This window comes from Homarus americanus, unplaced genomic scaffold (genome assembly GCF_018991925.1).
Source record: "Homarus americanus isolate GMGI-L3 unplaced genomic scaffold, GMGI_Hamer_2.0 scaffold53041, whole genome shotgun sequence".
Taxonomy (NCBI): Eukaryota; Metazoa; Arthropoda; class Malacostraca; order Decapoda; family Nephropidae; genus Homarus; species Homarus americanus.
The window spans coordinates 2,437-12,142 of NW_024742854.1; the positions used below are offsets into that span (position 1 = coordinate 2,437).

At 50.0% G+C, this 9,706-nt stretch overlaps 1 pseudogene; it reads right to left on the minus strand.

Annotated features, from left to right (window-relative positions):
* Positions 1 to 2,505: 2,505 nt before the first annotated feature.
* On the minus strand, positions 2,506 to 9,069 carry LOC121877060 (annotated as a pseudogene).
* Between the last annotated feature and the right edge of the window lie 637 nt (positions 9,070 to 9,706).

The window sequence follows — 9,706 nt, forward strand, 5'->3', positions numbered from 1 at the left end:
ATATGTTGTTGTCTCTACCTGTATTATTACCTTTGCGATAGCATGGTTCAATTTGGGGAGGACATAGGAAGGAGCAGGAGGTTAGGAAGGGATTTGTAGTGGGAGAGATAGTGTCTGTGATCCTCGGGTCACCACTCCTCGGATTGTGTCAGTTCAAGTTTAGAAGCTCCAACAACTTTCCCTGAATACGAATTGGCAACCTTTCGATTTACAACAGGTACCTACTTACTGCTACAGTAGGTAGGTGAACAGGGACCAAGGGGGCTAGGAAGAGTGTCCAAACAACTTGCTCCTGCCTGCCTGTGTGATGTAGTCGTGGCAAGAATTAGGTTAGGATACAGACACATCTGGCTAGTTAGTAACGCTGTACCCATAAAGGAACACTCAGCATGTAAACTTGGTGATACACCTTTAAAGCACTACTATATTATTGAATGGGACACTGTCAAAGACTTCAGGCCACCTCACTTATTGTATCTTGAACTATGTCATTACTTCATTGAGGACATTACATTCTTGCTCTTTATCCCAAATTGGCTAGCCCACACTGGTAAATGTGTACTGTACTGTCAATGAATCTGATGTATTTCTTTGTGTATGAACCTGACTGAAAATAAGGTCGCCTCCCTGGCTGCTGCTGCTGCTAAAGCTGCTTCTGCTTCTGCTTCTGCGCCCTTCTAAGTCCCGTTTAAGTCCCCCACCCCAGGCCCCCACAACCGCCCTTCACATCTACACCATTCTAAAACAATTTCACTCAATTCCCACAATACTATGCTAATTACACGTAAAATAGAGTGTTATCCTGCAAAACGTTGATGTCGTATATTTCTCTCTTTAAGTGATATCCTGTGGCTCCGAAAGGAGCCTGTTTGGTTAGGTTGTCTTGTGTGAACGACCCTTGGGTTCTTATTTCTTCTCTGTCTTCTTGGGGAGGAGCACAGCTTGGATGTTAGGAAGGACACCCCCTTGGGCAATGGTGACTCCAGACAGGAGCTTGTTCAGCTCCTCGTCATTGCGAATGGCAAGCTGAAGATGACGTGGGATAATGCGGGTCTTCTTGTTGTCGCGGGCGGCGTTACCGGCCAGCTTCGAGCACTTCTGCTGCCAGGTACTCATGACGGCTGCAAAGGTACACAGAGGGGCACCTGCACCAACACGCTCAGCATAGTTGCCTTTACGCAAGAGACGGTGGATCCTACCCACGGGGAACTGGAGTCCGGCCCTGCTAGAACGGGACTTTGACTTGCCCTTCACCTTGCCTCCCTTGCCGCGTCCTGACATGTTGCTGCTGCTGCTGCTTTTCGTGATAGGAGTTAAATTTCCTCGGGCCACCTTGGTCTTTTATACCAAGCTCAGGATCAGGCCAGGTGGCCGTCTCGCGGACCCAACCAATGTAAGAGAGCCGTAGCTGCAGCCAGTCTGCTCCTGAGCGTCCCGCTCGGTATATAGAAAAGTTAGTGGGCCGGTTTTCCAATTCTCTCGCTCCGCGCCACAGCCAACTGTGCCGCCATGCCTCCCAAAACTTCCGGAAAGGCTGCCAAGAAGGCTGGAAAGGCCCAGAAGGCCATTGCCAAGGGTGACAAGAAGAAGAAGCGCAGGAGGAAGGAAAGCTACAGCATCTACATCTACAAGGTACTGAAGCAAGTGCACCCCGACACAGGAGTCTCCTCCAAAGCTATGTCCATCATGAACTCTTTCGTGAAAGACATCTTCGAGCGCATCGCTGCCGAAGCTTCCCGCCTGGCGCACTACAACAAACGCTCCACCATTACAAGTCGGGAAATCCAGACAGCTGACCGACTCTTGCTGCCCGGTGAACTGGCCAAGCATGCCGTGTCTGAGGGCACCAAGGCTGTCACCAAGTACACCTCTTCCAAGTAAGAGGTTACTTGTGCACAACAAACACGCCATCCCACTACTACAACTTAATCGGCTCCATCGGAGCCACAGTTACATGTTAAAGAGACAGTTACCGACAGTGATGTATTGAGAGGGAAATAATAAAAAAATTATAATAATCTGCATTCTCTATTGGCGTAGAAACAGGACTAAATCGAAACATAATAAATAAATAAATAAATAAATTCTGCGTGGAGTAGTTTCACACCCACTGCAAAGTGACATACCTGGAGTGTGTTTGGGCTTCATTTCTTGTTTGCAGCACGCCTATTTCATGTAAACAATTTATTTTATTTTATTTTATTTTATCTTAGTTATTTATTTATTTATTTATTTATTTATTGTTTATATCTTTATTTGTTACTAGCTCTTGTTTGTTGCACCCACCTCCCGAATTGATGACCTACTATACAATCGTGCCTGCACGAATGTTACCAACTTACCGTTAGGCGATTTGGGTAACCGAAATTAACGCTCTCCTACCACCAACCATTTCGATTGTCAAGAAAATTATCTTCAGAACAGTTCTTTGGCCCTGAGAAGGGCCGAGTTATAGATGTCTGGTAGGTTTTGTTGTGCTTTTTCTTTTTCCCCAAGGAAGAGGACTTAAGCACGCTCTCCGCGGATGCGCCGGGCCAGCTGGATGTCCTTCGGCATGATGGTAACGCGCTTGGCGTGAATGGCACACAGGTTGGTGTCCTCGAAAAGACCCACCAGGTAAGCCTCAGAGGCTTCCTGCAGAGCCATGACGGCAGACGACTGGAAGCGTTGAGTGCAGGAAATCCTGGGCGATCTCACTGCCCAGGCGCTGGAAGGGGCAGCTTCTGATGGTAGCTCTGTGCTCTTCTGGTAGCAGCCGGATCTCTGAAGGCGGCGGTTCGGGCCTGTAACGATGGGGCTTCTTGACACCACGGTGGCTGGGGGCCGCAGGCTACGCTTGGTGGCAAGCTGCTTCCGTGGAGCCTTGCCTCCAGTGGACTTGCGGGCAGTCTGTTTAGTACGGGCCATCTCGACGACAAAATAGTAAATACGGGCGGCCTGGTTGTTGTTGTTGTTGTATAGATTGTCGGACCGTAGTCCGACACGGGCCTTTGCCTATAGGCGGCCCGTTTGGTGGTTCCGGCTGGAGCTCCAGGAGCAGCCAGACCGGATTGGGATTGGAGGTGGTCCCACCTGCAGATTGGAAGGATACTGCAGGTTGCAAGTGTGAGCGGACCCCGATCAGTGGACGCTTACCACCAACCCCCACTCTTGGACGTGGTCAGTTTCGGAGTGGCGTGCCCCCCGAACTGGGGTCCGCACTTGCTGGGAGAGGATACTTTCTAAGCTATCTGGGTGGTGGGTATCGTGTGATGACCCGGAGTAGGTGGTGAATGTGGTCTGTGTGGGCCTTTCGGGTTAGAGTGGCCGCTGGTGTTGTGTGTGTTTCTTGGGAGATTTGAGTTCTGTCTCGGAGGCTTTGTGTGACCTCGCAATCGAGGAGATAGTGTTCAAGTGGGTTGGCTGCTGGCTCCTGACAGTAGGTGCATTCCATGACGTCGTTTCCGATCATCTGCCAGGAGCACTTGTCCCCTAGTCGTAGTCGGTGAAGGCTGACTTGGGTTTGTCTTGGAGTTTTCTTGTCTGCGAAAGGTGGTTCCCCTTTTGTGGCCGCCAGGTACCATTTGGCTGATTGGGAACCAGCGTTGAGTGCGTGAAGGAAGCTCTTTTTGATGTGGAGCTTGGTAGTCTTTCTGAGGTGATTCTTGATCTGTTGCACACTTGCTGGAACTTGGATGTGTACGCTACTGGAGCGTGTAGCTGCCTTGGCTGCTTCGTCTGCCACGTCGTTTCCTCCGATCCCTACATGACTGGGAATCCAGTGTAAGACGACTGGTCGGTTTTGGCTTTGGAATTCCTGTAGCTGTGCGAGGATCGAGGTGATGATGTGGACGTTGTCTCTTGGTTGACTGTGTTGCAGCGCCTGCATGGCCGATTTCGAGTCCGTGTGAATTATGACGGACTTGTTGTGTTGTGTTGCAGCGTGTTGTAGGGCCTTTGAGATTGCTACCAGTTCTGTTTGTAGGGTGGAGCAGTCGTTGGAAAGTCTCCATTTGAGGGTCTGACCTTGGGTGTAGAAGGCCGCTCCGGATCTGTGATGTTTTGGGTCCACCGAGCCGTCTGTGAAGTATGATGCTGCATCAGCCGGCAGGCGGGCGGGCTTATATACAGACATTCTCCACCTCAGTGGCCACCTCATTGGCCACGAGTGCCGCATGCGTCATCCGCAAGCTACGCCCCACCTCCAAGAGGGAGGGACGGCCTTGGATGAACGATACTACCGCTGCGTCCACAGCACGCCACCTACTCCCACCAAACCGTGGGCGTGGGCGAAGCCTCTCTCTCCCTCACCATGAACGGATACGAGTTTGTTAACGTGGCGCGGATACGTCCGGACACGCCGACCTGCCCCAAGAAACTAAACCTCCTAGTTCTCCAGAAGTTTTTCGAAGCTAATGGGATCGTGGGGGTCACCAAGGTAGAACGCCTAAAGCTCCATGGTGACATCAAGATCACCTTCGCCGAGATGGGCATGCCCGCTCAACTCGCGGAGATCCCAGACATCAACGGCATTCCTTTTAAAATGTTTGCCTTCATGTGGGACAACTTGAAGCTGGGTGTAATCTCCCCCGCCGAAATTGCCCACATGGACAAAGCAGAGCTGAGTGAGCTCCTCAAGGAGCAGCAGCTCCAAGTTGTGAAAAAGCTGTCCGACACCACTGCCCTCATCGGACACCACTCCACCCTACCCAAGGAAGCTCAACTGGCGTGGGTAACTATGCCAGTCAAGCCCTACTGCAGACCGAAACGGTGTTACAAATGCCAGCACTATGGACACACTGTAAACAAGTGTGAGGCGCAGGAAGACACCTGCTCCATGTGTGGCAGCCCTGGACACCGCTACACGGCCTGCCCCAACACAGAGAAAAAATGCGTTGCCTGTGGTGGCCCACACTCCTCCGCCGACCGGAACTGCCCCAGATGGAAGGAGGAATGCAGGGTAGCCAAGGCTCGTCTTGAGAAAAAACTGAGCTACAAAGAGGCCCTCCTTGCTGTACGCTCCCAAGAAAAGAAAAAACCAGCAGTAAAGAAAAACCAAGATAAGAAAACTCAACAGAAGCAGCCCACCACACAGAACCAAGAACACCACGTGGCCCGTGGTGCTGAAGCCCACGCGGCCAGTGGTGCTGAAGCCCACGTGGTCAACCTCTCCCTCTCTGAATTCTTCCACACCTATGAGGACTTAAAATACGAGGAAGACGAAGAAGAAGACCCAAACACAAACGAATGGACAATTCAAGAGAGCAAGAAGAGAAGGAGAGAGAGAAGAAAATCGACATCAAGCTAAGAAGACCAAGACATCCCCTCCACACAAGAAACCAAAACACAATCAAGCCGACCAAGCACTGAACATCCATTGCCCAACCCAACACGCACCTGACGCCTGACCTGACGCTTGACCTGACGCTAGCCTGGCCTTGTCTTGTCGCCTCCCTGCCGCGTCCAGCCGGGTTGTTGCTGCTGCCCCCATCTTATAATCCCTCACGCAAGCGGTGTTTAGCCACTGCATCTGTTCTCTCCTCCTAAAATTCACTTCACTCCTCCCTTTATTCTTCTCCTGAACCTCCTTCCCCCCTGTCACTAGCATTTTTCGATTCGATTCGGCGAATCAGACACTCTCTCTCCCTCACCATGAACGGATACGAGTTTGTTAACGTGGGGGTTATAGCAGTTTGTGGTCTAATAGTATCATGCTTTATGAGTGGTGTTCTATGTAGTGATGATTAGGCAATAAAATATGCTTTGGGGGTTTATAGCAGTTTTTGTGGTCTACTAGTATCATGCTTTATGGGTGGTGTTCTATGTAGTGATGATTAGGCCATAAAATATGCTTTTGGTTTATTGCTAACAAAATATACTTTGCTCTACCGCTGTAGTGCAAAACATGGTGAAACTTACATACACCGTTAATAAAGTATTGATGGAAGAAGAAGAAGAAGAAGAAGAAGAAGAAGAAGAAGAAGAAGAAGAAGAAGAAGAAGAAGAAGAAGAAGAAGAAGAAGAAGAAGAAGAAGAAGAAGAAGAAGAAGAAGTAAGAGGAAGAAGTAAGAGGAAGAAGTAAGAGGAAGAATTGTGGAGGGAATGAACAGTGAGACAATGTAAAGCCTCCGGGATGGCGGCAGCGTTTCTGTTATTAATATATAATAAGACAATAGGAAAATATGTTGTTGTCTCTACCTGTATTATTACCTTTGCGATAGCATGGTTCAATTTTGGGAGGACATAGGAAGGAGCAGGAGGTTAGGAAGGAGCAGGAGGTTAGGAAGGGATTTGTAGTGGGAGAGATAGTGTCTGTGATCCTCGGGTCACCACTCCTCGGATTGTGTCAGTTCAAGTTTAGAAGCTCCAACAACTTTCCCTGAATACGAATTGGCAACCTTTCGATTTACAACAGGTACCTACTTACTGCTACAGTAGGTAGGTGAACAGGGACCAAGGGGGCTAGGAAGAGTGTCCAAACAACTTGCTCCTGCCTGCCGGTGTGATGTAGTCGTGGCCAGAATTAGGTTAGGATACAGACACATCTGGCTAGTTAGTAACGCTGTACCCATACCGGAACACTCAGCATGTAAACTTGGTGATACACCTTTAAAGCACTACTATATTATTGAATGGGACACTGTCAAAGACTTCAGGCCACCTCACTTATTGTATCTTGAACTATGTCATTACTTCATTGAGGACATTACATTCTTGCTCTTTATCCCAAATTGGCTAGCCCACACTGGTAAATGTGTACTGTACTGTCAATGAATCTGATGTATTTCTTTGTGTATGAACCTGACTGAAAATAAGGTCGCCTCCCTGGCTGCTGCTGCTGCTAAAGCTGCTTCTGCTTCTGCTTCTGCGCCCTTCTACGTCCCGTTTAAGTCCCCCACCCCAGGCCCCCACAACCGCCCTTCACATCTACACCATTCTAAAACAATTTCACTCAATTCCCACAATACTATGCTAATTACACGTAAAATAGAGTGTTATCCTGCAAAACGTTGATGTCGTATATTTCTCTCTTTAAGTGATATCCTGTGGCTCCGAAAGGAGCCTGTTTGGTTAGGTTGTCTTGTGTGAACGAACCTTGGGTTCTTATTTCTTCTCTGTCTTCTTGGGGAGGAGCACAGCTTGGATGTTAGGAAGGACACCCCCTTGGGCAATGGTGACTCCAGATAGGGGCTTGTTCAGCTCCTCGTCATTGCGAATGGCAAGCTGAAGATGACGCGGGATAATGCGGGTCTTCTTGTTGTCGCGGGCGGCGTTACCGGCCAGCTCGAGCACTTCTGCTGCCAGGTACTCCATGACGGCTGCAAGGTACACAGGGGCACCTGCACCAACACGCTCAGCATAGTTGCCTTTACGCAAGAGACGGTGGATCCTACCCACGGACTTTGACTTGCCCTTCACCTTGCCTCCCTTGCCGCGTCCTGACATGTTGCTGCTGCTGCTTTTCGTGATAGGAGTTAAATTTCCTCGGGCCACCTTGGTCTTTTATACCAAGCTCAGGATCAGGCCAGGTGGCCGTCTCGCGGACCCAACCAATGTAAGAGAGCCGTAGCTGCAGCCAGTCTGATCCTGAGCGGCCCGCTCGGTATATAAGGAAAAGTTAGTCGGGCCAGTTTCCAATTCTCTCGCTCCGCGCCACGAGTAACTGTGCCGCCATGCCTCCCAAAACTTCCGGAAAGGCTGCCAAGAAGGCTGGAAAGGCCCAGAAGGCCATTGCCAAGGGTGACAAGAAGAAGAAGCGCAGGAGGAAGGAAAGCTACAGCATCTACATCTACAAGGTACTGAAGCAAGTGCACCCCGACACAGGAGTCTCCTCCAAAGCTATGTCCATCATGAACTCTTTCGTGAACGACATCTTCGAGCGCATCGCTGCCGAGTCTTCCCGCCTGGCGCACTACAACAAACGCTCCACCATTACAAGTCGGGAAATCCAGACAGCTGTCCGACTCTTGCTGCCCGGTGAACTGGCCAAGCATGCCGTGTCTGAGGGCACCAAGGCTGTCACCAAGTACACCTCTGCCAAGTAAGAGGTTACTTGTGCACAACAAACACGCCATCCCACTACTACAACTTAATCGGCTCCTTCGGAGCCACAGTTACATGTTAAAGAGACAGTTACCGACAGTGATATATTGAGAGGGAAATAAATAAAAAAAAATTATAATAATCTGCATTCTCTATTGGCGTAGAAACAGGACTAAATCGAAACATTATAAATAAATAAATAAATTCTGCGTGGAGTACTTTTACACCCACTGCAAAGTGACATACATGGAGTGTGTTTGGGCTTCATTTCATGTTTGCAGCACGCCTATTTCATGTAAACAATTTATTTTATTTTATTGTATTTTATTGTATTTTCTTTTATTTTATTTATTTATTTACTTACTTATTCTTTATATATTTATTTGTTACTAGCTCTTGTTTGTTGCACCCACCCACCTCCCGAATTGATGACCTACTATACATTCGTGCCTGCACGAATGTTACCAACTTACCGTTAGGCGATTTAGGTAACCGAAATTAACGCTCTCCTACCACCAACCATTTCGATTGTCATGACAATTATCTTCAGAACAGTTCTTTGGCCCTGAGAAGGGCCGAGTTATAGATGTCTGGTAGGTTTTGTTGTGCTTTTTCTTTTTCCCCAAGGAAGAGGACTTAAGCACGCTCTCCGCGGATGCGCCGGGCCAGCTGGATGTCCTTGGGCATGATGGTAACGCGCTTGGCGTGAATGGCACACAGGTTGGTGTCCTCGAAAAGACCCACCAGGTAAGCCTCAGAGGCTTCCTGCAGAGCCATGACGGCAGACGACTGGAAGCGCAGGTCGGTCTTGAAATCCTGGGCGATCTCACGCACCAGGCGCTGGAAGGGCAGCTTCCTGATGAGTAGCTCTGTGCTCTTCTGGTAACGACGGATCTCACGAAGGGCGACGGTTCCGGGCCTGTAACGATGGGGCTTCTTGACACCACCGGTGGCTGGGGCGGACTTGCGAGCTGCCTTGGTGGCAAGCTGCTTCCGTGGAGCCTTGCCTCCAGTGGACTTGCGGGCAGTCTGTTTAGTACGGGCCATCTCGACGACGAAATAGTCAATACGGGCGGCCCGGTTGTTTGTTGTGTTGTTGTTGTATAGATTGTCGGACCGTAGTCCGACACGGGCCTTTGCCTATAGGCGGCCCGTTTGGTGGTTCCGGCTGGAGCTCCAGGAGCAGCCAGACCGGATTGGGATTGGAGGTGGTCCCACCTGCAGATTGGAGGGGTACTGCAGGTTGCAAGTGTGAGCGGACCCCCGATCAGTGGACGCTTACCACCGGCCCCCACTCTTGGACGTGGTCAGCCTCGGAGTGGCGCGCCCCCCGAACTGGGGTCCGCACTTGCTGGGAGAGGATGCTTTCTAAGCTATCTGGGTGGTGGGTATCGTGTGATCACCCGGAGTAGGTGGTGAATGTGGTCTGTGTGGGCCTTTCGGGTTAGAGTGGCCGCAGGTGTTGTGTGTGTTTCTTGGGAGATTTGAGTTCTGTCTCGGAGGCTTTGTGTGACCTCGCAATCGAGGAGATAGTGTTCAAGTGGGTTGGCTGCTGGCTCCTGACAGTAGGTGCATTCCATGACGTCGTTTCCGATCATCTGCCAGGAGCACTTGTACCCTAGTCGTAGTCGGTGAAGGCTGACTTGGGTTTGTCTTGGAGTTTTCTTGTCTGCGAAAGGTGGTT